Raw genomic sequence first — 15,426 nt, 5'->3', positions numbered from 1 at the left:
ACTGTGGCAAAGTAACAGCCACCTAAAGGCCTTACAGCTGATTCAACTAGATTGAAGGCAGCCACCACAGCTCTTAGCGTGGTGTCCAAGTCCTCGACATCTGCCAGGCTGCTACATGGTCATCTCTGCACACGTTTCCCAAACATTATTGCCTGGATAATCAAGTCCGTAGGGAAAGCCTTTCAGTCCTACATGACTTTCTGGTCTAATACTTTTTCGCTGTCTCTCCTCCAGGGTTGGATATCTGTTCTAAGGCAAGGAATCTGCAGCTAGATGTCTCTATCAGATGGACAAGTTACTTTCCATGGGCAATGCGCTATCTGGTAGTACATTTCCTAGCCGCAGATTCCTTACTGACCAACCCACCCATCCTCCCCACACGGCGGATCAGTTTTAAGTGTCAAGGCTGTTTCCTTAAGGACCCTAGTTGCTTTTTAACCCACCATGGTCAGTCACTTCATGGCTCCACGCTTCTGGCGTGAAAAGTTGTGAAAAGTATTGTTGTCAGGCACAAGGTGGCACCTATATAGATGAGGCGGACAACAGAACGATGAGAAACCATATGCCTACGACATCACCTGGAGTCGACTGACTCCATCTATCGGCCCGCAGGAATACTGCTATCAAAATCTTCCGGATCCAGCCTGACATATGGAAGTTCTAAGGTAAGGAATCTGTGGCTAGATCATGTCTCTAACAGATAAGGCGTTATGAAGGTAAGTAACTTGTCCAGCAGGTTGGTGTATGTGCTATCAGATCTTATGTATTTTTTTCACTGAGAAAAAGATGTTGATAGCATTGCACTTTTCTGTGGAGTTACAAATAGGTGGGTCTAGAAGAGGATTTATGCAGTGAATGATTATCATGAAAAGGGTTCTGCTTCTGTTGGTGCTTAATTGATGGTACTTGTATAGTACCTTGCTTTGGCTGATGTGATGAGTTTGCTTACGTTTTGCTCAGAGGGACTTAAGTGTCATGAGTTATCAGTAGATCTATTTATCTTCCATTTCCTTTCTGATATGCAGATGGATCATTTATTGTCAGCAAAGGACTTTAGAGTACAAAGGTGCTGAAGTCTTTGACTTGCATTTGCCTGTTTTAATTGGGGTGTGGCTGTTCACATGCTTTTCCAAAAAAGTGTAGAAGTTATTTATAAGGGTGAGGGACGTGCTGTTCATAGAGTGAGATATGGATTCAAGCATTGTGGTCTATGGGGAAGTCTAAAGGATCTACAGTTTTGTCTCCTCGTTTGGTTTGACCTTAGTTGTTAGTAGAATACTTATCAGAGATATAGGAATGATGAAGGGACCGGTCCAGTCAAAGAGTATGGATGGTTTGCATTGTATTGTTGTTGATGTTGAGAGGTCCAGGGCAACGATGTGGTCTTTGGAGTATGTTGTCTGTGTGACATGCTGTGCTACATTGAGTGCATTGATGAGGTTGAGGAACAGTGTTCTTGGTTTGTTTGAGCTTGTGTTGTCTGGGAGATTGAAGTCGCCCAAGGGAGGTGGTTATGAGATCTGAGAATTCATCTATGGATTCCTTGTTCTACCCAGAAGGCGTGAAGATGAGGTGGAAGGTAGTGGTCTGCGTTGCAGAAAGTTACAAATGGCATGTCAGCAACCCCATGGATTTGTTACTTGCTTGCCTAGGGTTCAGGACCAGAAGGACTTATGGATGACAGTGAGGCCTCTCTTTTGTGTGTGGTCCAGTTAATGGCTTCTGTACTCTCTGGGAAGAAGGATGTCTAGGATGTACAAAGATGCAGGGATGAACCATATATCTGTGATGAAAGGAGTGTCAAGCTTATGATAAATGAGGTATGCGATGTCTAGTATGTGGGGTACTACAGAGTGAGGGTTAATGAGCATGATTTAGAATGTGTGTTCTATAGTTCGAGGGGATCTGGTAGTAGGATGTGTACAAGGTTGGGTTTATGTGTTGTGTGAGTGTCTGGGTCTTCTAGGCCTGGGTGTGATTGCACAAATTAACACTGTGAGGTGCTGTGTGAGCCACAATATTATTTTGCAGATTGTAACTTTAAGTGGAACAGAGGTTCTAGCCCAAAACCCTTGCTGGCCCTAATAGGCCCAAACAGGTGATGCCCTTGTCTGTGTCCACCCTTTGCTGGAATGCCCTAAAGAGATGATTGAAGCAGGGATACGTCTGGAAGTGATGTAACTTCCTATTGCAAATGTAAAGAGGAATGAAGTCTCTTGCTTGGCTTCCTCTTTTTTTGTCAAAGTTCTTTTTATTTAAAGTTTATACAACTTTAACATCCATTATGCGTGTTACTGAGACCAGCAATATGATATTGTAAACTAATTCCTGATACAGTTTCTTACTAAGAGGCGCCAGTGTGAGAAAGTGCCCTCTTTCTGCATGGTTGCCCCCACTTTTTGCTGAATTGCTTAGGTGCTTTGACTGAGTGTGTCCTGGGCTCCTACTAATCAGGTACCCAGGGCCTATGTTCTTTCCCTAAAACAGCATTGAAGCCTAATCCCAATCATCATCTCTGGCCATAGGTCAGCCCAGGTAAATGCTACCACAGGCACCCAGGGCACTGTGACCAGAGAAGGCCTCTAAGGGCTGCAGCACTTATTGTGCCACCCTTAGAGGTCCTGTACCCTTACACTCACACACTGTCTTTGCAGGCAGCGTGTTTTGGTGCAGAACAAAGTGAAGAGTTGACATGGCACACATCTCTGTGTGCCATGCCTACAAACCACTGTCCTGGTATAGATCAGTCACCCCTCTAGCTGGGTGGACTATACCAGTGGTGGGGGTACAGGTGCATGAGCTCTGTACCCCTATAGTGTCAAAGGCCATTCTTAGACATTGTAAGTGCAGTGCTGCCATTAGGAGTATATCGTGCTGGGAGTTTGTCATTACGAACTCCACAGCACCATAATGGCTACACTGAAAACTGAGACGTTTGGTATCAAACTTCTTGACACATTAAACCCACTCTGATGCCAGTGTGGGGTTTAATGAAAAATGCACACAGTGGGCATCTTAGAGATGCCCCCTGAAACCTAATCCACCACTAGTGTTAAGGCTGAGTGGCTGCTTTCAGCTGCCACCACCAGACATGTTTCTGGACCCCTGGGTCGAGAGCCTCCTGCTCTCTGGGGCCTGAAACAATGCACATCTGGGACTAGGTGCAAAGCCTCCTCCCCCAAGATGGGCAGGGGTCACAAAGGAGAAGCTTCAAAGGCGTGCAGTCTTTGTGAGCTTCTCCTGGCCACTTGCTTCTCTCAGCAACTTGTCCCCACTGGTTCTGAACCCCACTTTGGGCGGCGGAACTGTCAGGGAAAAAAAGTGAGGAAGAGTGGTATGCCGACCTCTGCCAACTCCACCCTTCAGGTGGGGGGGCGAGGTGAAGTACAACTCTTAGTCCCGCCATCTTGCAGATAGGGAACTCAGCCAACCAGGGACAGGCTCATGACCCCTCCCACTGGAGAGTGGCATAATAGGGGTGTACCCACCCCTGGGAAAGGACCCATTGGTCCCTGCCTTTTACCTACCTGTAACGCCCCTAAATCTAGTACTTAGGGGCACCCCTGAACCTTGCTTCCTCAGACAAGAAGAAACTACAAGGAGCTGAAAAAGAAGGAGCTAACAAGAGGAAGACGCCCACTGACTTGGCCCCAGCCCTACCGGCCTGTCTTCACCTCGAACCTGCTCCTGCGAAATCCCGGTGTGTCTTGCAGCCAGCAGCCTCGGAAACTCCAGATGACCTGCCTGCCTTCAGCCTCAAAGACTTTGTCGCCTGTGAACACCGGATTTGTTCATCTGCAACCTCTGGCTCCGGCCAGACACTGCAAATCCACCTCACTCTGCACCCGCCGTCCACGGCCCGAGCTCGAGTGGACAAACACCAAGAGGAGGTCACTCATGCAATCGTGACCCGAGATCCTGCGCCCCTTACCTGCCTCAAGCCTACAGCTGACGCCTGTAGCCTAAATCCAGAAGGCCCCCCAACCGTGACCAGGAGTTGGTAAGAAGATCTGACTCCAAAAGGCACCCCTTCACCCGACGGCCCACGGCCTTGGGTGGCCAAACCGACGATGCCTAACCAACCCCTAACTTCCCAACTTACATCTCGAAGTGGTGGTCGCACCCAGAAGACCTTCGTCCCAAGCCTGCAGTGCCTTTGCAAACCGGAGGTTCCTCATTTAAACCAACAGGGCTCCCAATGTCAAAACAGCACCCTGCACCTGGCCGCTCCAGTGCCACTGAGGGTGCATCTTTGGTGCTGCTTTGTTTCCCCATTTGCCCTGAGCTAAAGTCCAGGAGCTTTACTCCCACAACCAAGTGGCCTGCTTGTCAGCAACCACCAGCCAGAGGCCCCCTATCCCCCATTGGATAACATTGGGCCTCAGCACTCTGCACCTGCCCACCCTAGTGCCACTGAGGGTGTAACGAGGGGGCATCTCTGACCCTGGGGGACCCCTGAGTCTACCGCCAGAACCTAAACTCCCACTACCAAATACTTACATCAGTACCAATAACACTATTTTCCTTCATAGGATAACATTGACTGTTTTTCTTGGAAACGTTTTTAAGTGTGGAGTTTGAAAACCTAAAGAAATTCTTTAAGTGCACTAACTCCCATTTGACAGAGCTTTTCCGCCGGGTGGTTGAGGAGGGGGTCATTCCCGTCTGAATCCGATGTAGCCACCATCGTGGTCATCCATCCGATGTAGCCACCATCGTGGTCATCCCAAAAACACACCCACCCTCCCTAGAATGCTCCGACTACCGGCCCATCTCGCTGATTAACACAGAACTTAAAATCTTCGCCACTGCGATAGCCCAGCGACTCCGGTCCCTCATGCAAGACCTGGTCCACCCAGACCAGTGTGGGTTCGTGCCTGCCAGGGGCACCCGCCACTGTATTAGCCGCCTCCATCTGGCGCTGGCCCATCGTCATCGGCTGTCCCCATATCTGGCGTTGCTTCTCGTGGACTTCGAGAAAGCCTTTGACACGGTTGCCTGAGGGTACCTGGGCGACGTTCTGGAGAGAATGGGATTCGGCCTTCCCTTCCGCCACCTGATCGGGGTTCTTTATAATAGCCCTAGAGCTCGCGTACTTGTTAACGGTGAGCTCTCCGACCCATTTCCGATCCGGAGGGGCACCCGTCAGGGCTGCCCACTATCACCACTTTTGGTCGCACTAGTGATGGAGCCCCTGGCGGCGTTAATCCGGCAGAACTCCCTTATCCAGGGCTGGGCCTGGGATCGGAGCCAGGTTGATAAAATCGCTCTATACACAGACAATGTTCTGATCTACCTGGCGGATCCAGAGCATTCCGGTCCTAGATCCCTAGCGCCCTATCGGCGTTTGAGCAGGTCTCAGGGCTTCGTCTTAACCCGGCGAAATCCACCTTGGTCCCCCTACACCCCCCTCGGGCATGTTTTGACTGGCAGGCGGTGATTCCCCTCCGGAGGCAATCATTCAAATACCTGGGCGTGTGGGTAGCCCTCCTCCCAGAGCTGGAATGGGCCCCCCATGTCGCCCCCCTGGTCGCTCGGATGAAGGCCGACCTAAGGAACTGGCAATCCCTCCCTCTTAACCCACTGGGCAGGAGCGCTCTTTTTAAAAAGATGATTCTCCCCCGCTTTCTCTACATAAGGCAGAACACCATGGTCAACCTTCCGGGCGGCTGGTTCCGGGAATTGGACTGCACACTCACCCGCTTTCTGTGGTGAGGTGGGCGATCGCGAATGTCTCTATCCCACTGTCAGATTCCCCCCTTTGATGGAGGCATGGGAGTCACCAATCTCCACCTCTATTATTTGGCCACGAGGCTCATCGTGATCCACAATTGGTTTGTGGGCGGCTGGTCTGACCCAGCGTACCGGGTGGAACTCAGTACCTTGGATTTCGCACAGCTCCAGGGATTCCTCTATGGCTCCACAGTGCCGCAGGCTTTGCCCCCAGTTATCAGGACGGTACTCACGGCCTGGCGCGCAGCCTTCGACACGTGAGATGGGACCGGAGGCTGACTAGACAAACACCGTTATGGCATGGTGCCTGGCTGAGGGAGGTCTCGTCCTTGGGGGGTTTCTGCCGCTGGGATCTGGTGGGGATTTAGCTTCTTGGAGATGTGTGGGTGGGGGACCACATCCGCTCATTCTCTGATCTACAACACAGACATGCCCTTCTCCATTCCCAGTTCTATAAATATTTACAACTCCGCCATGCCCTACGCACACACCTCCCAACACCCACCACTCTCCCGGAATTCAGCCCTCTGGAAGCCCAGGTAATGATGGGGAACCTGGGAAGGGGGTGTGTGTCCCGCATATACCGAGCTCTGGTAAAAAACTGCCCTACATCCCTGGACCAGCTTAGGGAGCGCTGGGAGGGGTGGGTGGGTCCTTTAGAAGATGCAGACTGGCGTGACGCCCTTATGGCACCTAAAACCCTGACTACATCATCTAAGTTACGCCTGGTCTAGCTTTACTGTCTCTACACAGCGTACCTCACCCAGCGTGTCTCTTCCGAGCCGGCATGAGAGGTTCCCCGGCATGTGCGCGCTGTGACTCTGCCCCGGCAGACTTCTACCACGTGGTGTGGTTGTGCCCGGCCTTGGAACCGTTCTGGAGGGGGGTGGAACTCGACCTTACGCGGACTCTGGGGTGGGAGGTTCCCCACGACCCGAGACACTTGCTGCTGGGAGTGTTTGAGGGCCTAGATGGCTCTAGGGCTGACAAGCGTTTCCTGGGGACATCCCTAGCGGTGGCGAAACGGGACATAGCAGCTGGTTGGTCCCAGGCTGCGGCCCCGACGCTGCGGAAATGAAGGAGGGGCATAGATTGGTACGGGGTACAGGAGGAATCCCTCTTTGAGGCCCGAGGTTGTCCGGAAATGTTCAGTAAAGTGTGGGGCAAATGGTTTGGCTTATTGCCTACTTGAAGGTCCAAAACTCACTAAACCTATGTGTTATATGGAAGCTAATGTAACCACTCAGGGGAGATCTACTATGTAAGTGTTCTCGCCAAAGAGGGGAAGTTTTTAACGGTGATGTATGATTTGCTACTAATGAAATTGTTTGTTCGTCAAATTTTAATAAAAATTGATTATCAAAAAAAAAGTGCACTAACTAACAAAAACGATTTTACTTACCTGTTTACAGGAAATGTCCCAGAGTAGTATCCAGGTACACTACTCTGATTAAGAAAAGTAACCTCAAAAGTAACTTACCTGTAGTTTTACTGAAAAGCTCATTCAAGTCTATGTACTGTATTTACAAAGTATTGCATTTCTCTGAAACCATACTGTAAGTCAAAACAAAGTGCATATACAATTACAAATTCAAACTGTTTACAAACTGCATTACTACTGTAAAGTATTTATTGATTACCTGTGCCAGGCTTGCTTGGTTCTAGAAAAGAATATTTTTATACAAATACAATTGGTCTGAAGTTCAGTCTTTGAGTGTGTGAATTAATTTGCTGACTGAGTGTGTACAACAAATGCTTAACACTGACCTCTGATACTGCCTTACAGCTCGCCCACACTACCACAAATAGAGAGTGAGGTGCTATCTAACTTTACCTCTGCCTACCTTTGGGGATCCACTTGGCTCTGTGCACCGTATACCTCACTTTGGTATAGTATATACAGAGCCGGATTCCTACAGCCGGTCTGTGTCTACTTGAACATTACTGTTTTATTTATTCACTCTCATGTGGGTAAAATAAACCTCCCCTCCCTCCCACCCTCTTACCCCCACCCCTCCATCCAAAACTGGAACTGAAAGAGAAAATAGAAGGGGACAGAGAGAAAACCATAAGTAATAACATATAACTATGGAGAATACTCAACAGGAAGGGGCAATGACTGGGCTATATTATATGTAGCTTTATGTATTTGGGGGAATATGCCTGGGGGGGGGGGGCAAGGGCACGTGTGCAGTAACTTTGGCAATTATTGGGAGGACAGTTAAAATTGAAAAAGACGCAGCACCCTTTTTCTGGAAGGGCACGCCAGTATTGGCAACCCGGTTGAGAGATAGCTGGTTAAGGAACCCCAAGTGTATTCAAAGGTTTTGAAGTCGTGTCAGAAAATGTCACTCATCCTCTCCATAGTTATTGCCTGCCAAAGACATGCGTTCCACTGTGTGGTAGATTGTTCAAAAGTAGAAGAACCAATGTTCTTAATTCATTAGCCCTTGTGATTTATTTCACTTTTCTTCTTCTTTTTCAGAATGTTTTTACATTTAAAGCATGTCTTGATGAAGTGGAATACTTACTTGTGAAAACACGTAATACAAACATACATGAACCACAGTTGTGTATGCATAAATAACATGTACAAACGTACTGACATATTCATATACATAAACAATATAAAGTATTTGACCAGTCCTTCACTAACACATTTAACATTCAGCAGATAGTTCACTTTTAGAATATGTAATGTATCCTGCCTTTGTGTATTGCCCTGTGGATGCTAACTTTAAATGTTGTCGTGTGGAGAGTGGTTACAATTCTAGATCTCTCCCAGACACTAACGCTGCGAATTTTCTTTCCCATGGGCGTGGGTCCCTATTTTTGAACAATTGAGAAACACGGCAACTAGAAACATATTTAGCATACACAATAGAAGTGGTCCAATCTAGTTTGTGCAAGGACCCAAACCTCCCTTTAGTAACAATGTGTGGTAGATGGCGCCTCAACCTTTTTCCAGGCTGCTGCCACTGCCGTTTTGGCTGCCCCCAAACATAGCCTTAGGATTTCTTTGTCAGCCTATGTCTGTTGTTTTAGGTAATCGCTTTTTCCGCATCTAAGCCTAATAGCACTGCTGGTATTCATTTTTTGGTCGCTTTTTCAATGAAATGGAGCCGTTGTCTGACATTGTCATGGGTTTGTCACCCCTGATAAACTCTGATTGGTCAGGGTGGAGGAGTTCCGGCATTAGTCTGCCAGGCGCGTCACCAGTATTTTTTAGTAAATCTTGGCGTCAAGATTTAGGAGCGCAATGGGTCGGTAGGAGTCACATAACTGTGGATCTTTCCCCGCTTTAGGCATTACTATAATCAGTGCTTCGTTCATGGAGGGGGTGGCCATTCCTGTGTCAGCAATGTGATTACATAGAGCTGTCAGATGCGGAACCAGTTCCGCACTGAATGCCTTGTAAAAGCGAGCCGTTAGCCCGTCCCGCCCCAGCGACTTGAAGAATTTCAGGCACCTATTGCCATTTGGACCTCCACCTCGCTAATGGGTTCTGCTAGCCTGTCATTGTGTGCCTGTGTCACTTTGGGTAGAACTACGTTGTCTAGATAACTAAGCAGTGAGTGAGGATCTGCGTATTCTGCCTTGTATAGGGATTGATAACATTCCCTGAAGGCCTCCACTTTACTGTGCTCTTCGTACTCTAATTACCCCACTAAATTTCGTATTTTGTTAATATATTCTTTGTCTCTTTTGACTCTGAGCTGTCTCGCCAGATTTGACCCTACCTTGTTCCCCAGCACGTATGACATTTCTTTCAGCCTAAGCAGGGTAATTTCAGCTTGGTTTGCATAAATTGCGGCCAGTTTACCCCTGGCTTCCGTGACTTTGCGTTGCAGAGCCAAGTTGGGTGCGTACTTGTGCATATTTTCGAGAGCCTGAAGCTCGGCTTCTCGCGAGAATCTTTCCAGGCCCCTCATGCTATTTAGTTCTGTTATTGCTGCGATGCAATGTCCTCTCAGGTCTGCCTTGAAGGCGTCCCAATTATTGGCTGGAGAGGTATCCTGGAGGTGGTTGTGAAGATAGAAGTCTTTAACGGTTTTACGTAGTTCATCCAGCGGCAGTCTATCCTGTAGCAGTGCCTGTGGGAAAAACCAGCGCACAAATTTCGGGGTATGTGCTCTCCAACCGAGGGAGCATGTTACCGGCGCATGATCCGAGATGGCGATCGATTTGATATTTGTAGATTGTATTTCCCCTTTTAATGTTTGGCTTAAGAAGATATTGTCAAGTCTTGAGTACGTGTGATGGATGTGTGAAAAAAAGGGGTAATATTTTTCTGCAGGATGCAACTCCCTCCATATATCTACTAAACCCAAATATTTCATTGCATTTTTAACCATTTCTGAGAAACTGCTTGTATGGGCCCTATGTGGGTGAGTGCTATTCATCCCTGAGTGCCAGCTTAAGTTGAAGTTTCCCATAAGCATTACCTCTCGTTCTGCAAAGTCCCCCAGCATAGTTAGTGTCTTCAAGATGAAGGGAAGTTTATTGGTGTTTGGGGCATAGATTGACGCAACTATGCACAATTTCCTGCATGCTCGGCCCTTTACCATCACAACTCTGCCTTCTTTATCTGTTTTTTTACCCTCTACTTGGAACTTCAGGGGTGAGTGGAACATTATTGCAGCCCCATTGCGCTTGGTGGTGTTGGATGACTGGAATATTTGGGGGTAACTTTTATGCTTGAGTCTGTGGGCCTCAGTGCATTTAAGGTACGTTTCCTGGAGGGTAACTATGTCGTAGTGGTCGTGTAGAAGATACTTTCAGACTTTGTTGCACTTAGCTGGGGTATTAAGCCCTCGTACATTCCACGTTAAAGTCTGAATTGTCATTCTTCTGTATTGGTACAGGACTCAAGTGACTTCGCTTTGTGTTCTCCTTCCTTCCCCACGCCACTCCCCCCGCCCCACCAAAGTCCCCCTTAGATTGTCTCTTTGCCTAATCAATTGTTTGTGAGATTTACCGTCTGGTGAGTACTTCAAAAAAAGAGAAAACACAGGAACCAAATACCCCCTCCCCAACCCCAAATTTAAACCTTACGGACCAACGGGTCCCAGATGAAACCATGGGTGTTTGAACAACAATATCTTCTGGGGTGATTGATCTATCTTTGTTGCTGTGGCTGTACTGTTTCTTACTGAACTCGTAACAAGCCTTTACTTCCTAACTCCCGGCTGTCCCCTTTCGTCCTCATCTGTCCACCCGGCCAGATCAGGTGTCTGGCTCCTTGTGATTTGTGTCTTCTATGCCGCATTATGTTGGGAACAACGACCCCCCCTTAAGGTGCTTCCCTTCTCTGAAACTTCAAGTCTTGTTCAGGCATGTTAGGAGCCCTGGGCCCAGGAAGGCAAACGTCTCTGAGGAGCTCCCTTCTGCCAGTTGATTGCTTTACCTCCTTCTCTGTTGCTTGGGTGGTCTTTGGGTGAGCCAAGATGATTTATCCCTGTTGCTAGCCTCGCTGGCTCTTACTGCCTCCGCTCTATCCGTGGCTTGGTCATTCGCTGATGTTTAAAGGCCCAGGATATTCATGGCTTCTTTTAGCTCAGTGCAATGATGTGATTTATTGCAGTATTTGAATGCCAGCCCAAAGGGAAAGTCCATCTATATCTCACGTTGTTGTGTCGCAGCTTGCGTGTAACTTGGAAAAACTGTTTGCGCCGCGCCAACATGGCCTGAGAAATATCTTGGAAAAGTATGCAAGAGGAACCCTGAAAGGACACTTTGTGGGTTTTCCTGGCAGCTTGCAGGATGGCTTCTTTTATTTTAAATGCATGTAACTTTACTAGAATGTCCCTATGTCTTTGATTGCCTCCTGAGAGAGGCCTTCCCACCCTGTGCACAGTATCTATTTCAATCTTTGGTGTGCTAGAGCCCAGAATCTCGTGTAAGAGCCCCTTTACAAAGGCCTCTAGATCCAGCCCTTCTGACGCTTCTTCCATTTGGCAAATTCATATGTTGTCCCTTCGGGATCTATTTTCCAGTTCCACTGTTTTGATGATGGCCATTTGTAGTTGTGTTTTCAGGGTATGTGTCAAGTCCTTCTGTTCCTCAAGGTCTTGTTCAAGGACCGATATTTTGCCTTCCATATCTAGGGTTCTGCTTCTAATGGAGTCAATGTCCTGCCGCACTGTGAGCAATCTTTCGTTCAGGTCTATTTTGAGTTTCTCAATAGAGGAGGCACATCAGCTTTTGTCTCTGCACACTGTTCTGTTTTTTAAATCCCTCAAGGAGGCCAGAAAGTCTTCTATAGCGAGGGTCATGCTCCCTTCTCCGCTCGTTGATTGTCGAGTGTTAGTTGCTTCTGTGGTACCAAAGTAGTTGGAGACCCTCTTGAGTTGTTTTTTTTTGGTGGCATTTGGAAGGTCTTCGCTTCCTGAACCGGAATCAGGCGGGAACCTCCCGGCTCAGTGCTTCTTAGTGGGTTAATTAACTCCCCCACCTCTGCTTCCATCTCACTTATAGCATTTGGGTGCAGAGTGCATGTCTTTGAGAATCATGCCCTACATTGACCTAGTACTCAGTAAGGGTGTGTACTCTGGGGCCTTCAGCGCTTTTCTGCGTTGTCTTTTGGCAGCCGGCTGGTGTTACTCACATTTCGCCGTGAGTGGGAGAATCATGCTTCTTTGTCGCTTCTGCTAGTCTTTGGGGGGATCCCCTCGCCCCTCTTCATGGCCTCTGTAACTTATTTCTTACGGGCCACCATTTTTGTCTCGCCGGCCACTATTTTGGGACCAAGCAAGCCGCCTGGGAGCTTTTCGGTGAGTCTCTGCTTGGCGTCGGGGAGGCCACAGACCATTTCTCCTTTCCATCCCCATGCGTGAGCTGTCTAATGTGCCCTGGCTTTTCCTTGCGCACCGCTGTTAGGAGTGTCCTATCAATCCTGCAGTGTCCGTAACTCCCGGGAGGCTCTCCTTAAAATCGCACCGGGTCTCTGGCTCCCCACCCCAGGGGGTCACTCCGATGTTGCTGTGGGCTGTTTCTGTGCAGTCGGGTACCGCTTCTTACTCAGTTGCCTCTCCGTCAGGTTTGTCGTTATAGGCCCTTCCCCCCCACTCTGCGCCATCTTCTCCTTCTCCAATCACCTCTTTGATCGGCTGCTTCCTGGCGTTGTTTCACCGCCCAATTTGTTATGGGAAAGCTACTGGTCTTCTGACTCCAGATCTGTGTGTGGCATCTTCAGGTTCGGCCTATTTCAGCTCTGTTTCTCTGAGTTTTCTCTTGGTGGCAGCGGAGCAGAGACGGACTATATCCTCTCTGCCATCTTGGTTGACCACGCCCCCTCTTGGTTGGCGGCTTCCTTTTTTTTAAAGATGGTTTTGGTGGGAAACTAGTGATGTCACATCCTGGTCAGATAGATGATTAGGCATGAATTCCGTTTGCCTGGCTTCTTCTTTTAAAGATGATTCTTAAGCTTACCACAATTATGTTCTGGTTGCAGTCCTTCACTTTGTCAATCAATGCAATCTTTTTGTAGGAACTAGAATATTATACCATATTCATCTCTAAAACAGATATTGAAGGCCCTTTGCATCCTATTAGCAGTAAGCTAGTGTTTTCCAAATTATGTATATCTCTATTTTAATTCACCTAGCCACCACTCATAGTCACAAATACTGATCTTCAAGGTGCAGAACACCAGGAGGAATATGACTCGTTATTTCACATACCATTACTTCCCAGGATTTTACTGCAATGTTTTTACTTAGCTAATACAGTTACTACGCACATTTTTAGTTCTCATACCTTTACATTGCAAGTGTTAATGTTTGCAAACAAAAAACGTGCCTAGTTATAAAAACCCAACACCGAACTAAATACTAAATACAAATACACAACCCTACACATCACAAACTCTAAAACACTACCCAAACCCTCAAACACTACACCACCCTCCACTACTCAAATACCACTACACTACCCCAAACCCTCAATACCCCCTGACTGACCCTCCCCCTTCCCCAGCCAGCTCGCTACACTCAAACACTACCCTGTACGCACCCCGACACAAGCCTAAACCCTAAAACACTACCCTACACAAAAACCACAACACTACCCTAAACCCTAAAACACTACCCCAGCACGAACCTGCCCCTACCCACAAGACGGTCCCTATACTGAAACACTACCCTGCATGACCCCGACACTACCCTAAACCCTAAAATTCTACCCTACACTACACTAACACCACAACACTAACCTAAACAGTAAAACACTACCCCCCTGTCCCTACTCTCAAACACTACCCTTCAAGACCCCAGACACTATCCTAAACCCAAATACACTACTCTACACTACACAAACACAACTACACTACCCGTAAACAAAAAGACTACCCCCTGCAAGACCCTCCCTCTACCCTAAACCCTTAAATACTACACAGCCCCTCTTACCCCTCTCTCCTCGGTTCCTCTGTTCCTGACTTCTCTGGCTTAAAGTCTGCAGTCACCTGTTGAATAATCACAAATTATGTTGCCGTACACGCGCATAGTGGGTATGGATGCATGTGCCTCCTGCACTCCCTCTGTTTTTGAAAAGCACGGCGCACTCTCTACTTCTTGTAGCCCCAAAATGATGACACGTCAATCAGAGGCAAATTAACCCCGCATTCACTGTTCCTTGAGAGGGACAATGCCTCTACATAGTTGTGATGAAACAGAAGCGCGTCGAAGCGGAAGCGCGTCCGTTTACACTTATAGCCCCGAAATGATGACACGTTGATCAGTGGCAAATTAACCCCGCATTCACTGTTCCTTGAGAGGGACAATGCCTCTACATAGTTGTGATGAAACGGAAGCGCGCCGAAGCGGAAGCGCGTCTGTTTACACACAACAATGTGGATAGCCTTTACTTCACATGTGTTACAACGCATGCGATGTTACAACTTGCATAGTAAAGGCTACATCGCATGCGTTGTAACGCTTGCGAAGTAATGGTTCGCGGTGTAACAGCTGCGTACTAATGGATGTTTACCCACCAGGAGCAGTACAGATAATTCCTTCCCCTTTTGAAGATGGGATTGGGCTTCTGCTCCAGTTATTTTGCTGTGGTGAAGTGGGTAGAGGACTACAAGACCATTCTATTCCACTTCAACTGGTATCTTCTAGTGTATCTTGTCAAGATGGTCAGCCAGGGCTAGAATCCTCTCTAGCCTGGTGATTGGTTGTAGTGGTAGGCCCTGAAGATGCTCATTCCTTACTCCTGTATGGTCCCCTCACTACCTTTATCTCTGGTTTGTGGTGGAATCCATTTGCTGTAAGTTCAAAGTTCTCCTTGGCTTCAATTAAATATACAGTGTTCATCCTGGTTATCACTGCAAGTAGTAGTTCTCCTACGGAAACCCAAGTCAACAACTGGCGGATTGGTTCAACATCTTGGAAAAACATCTCTTGTATATTCCATGCCCTCTTGGAGGGTTCCTTTTCACTCCCCAGATGCAGAGGTTTCTAGAAGATGAAATTACTCAAAGTATATATGTAGTGCTAGCCTAGAACATCAGTTTAGATCCATGAGCTGCTGTCCATTCAAGGAAAGACCTTGACATTCAGGGACAATACTACAGTAATTGTTCACACCAACAAATAGGAGGTGCACAGATTGTTTGGTTTTACATCAAAGACAAGATGGCATGCATTTGTCATTTCAAAGGAATTATAGAGATTACGTCATCATTCTTCATTT

The 15,426-nt window shown here is 47.7% G+C and overlaps 1 protein-coding gene across 2 annotated transcripts in view; it reads left to right on the top strand.

Annotated features, from left to right (window-relative positions):
- Nucleotides 1–15,426, top strand: part of HYDIN (HYDIN axonemal central pair apparatus protein) — a 3,619,565-nt gene that overhangs the window by 3,459,941 nt on the left and 144,198 nt on the right. The gene's annotated exons all lie outside the window — the stretch shown is intronic.

This window comes from Lissotriton helveticus, chromosome 12, assembly GCF_964261635.1.
Source record: "Lissotriton helveticus chromosome 12, aLisHel1.1, whole genome shotgun sequence".
In the NCBI taxonomy this organism is placed as follows: Eukaryota; Metazoa; Chordata; class Amphibia; order Caudata; family Salamandridae; genus Lissotriton; species Lissotriton helveticus.
The sequence above is the reverse complement of the archived record's forward strand: the minus strand, read 5'-3'. Positions and strand labels throughout refer to the sequence as shown.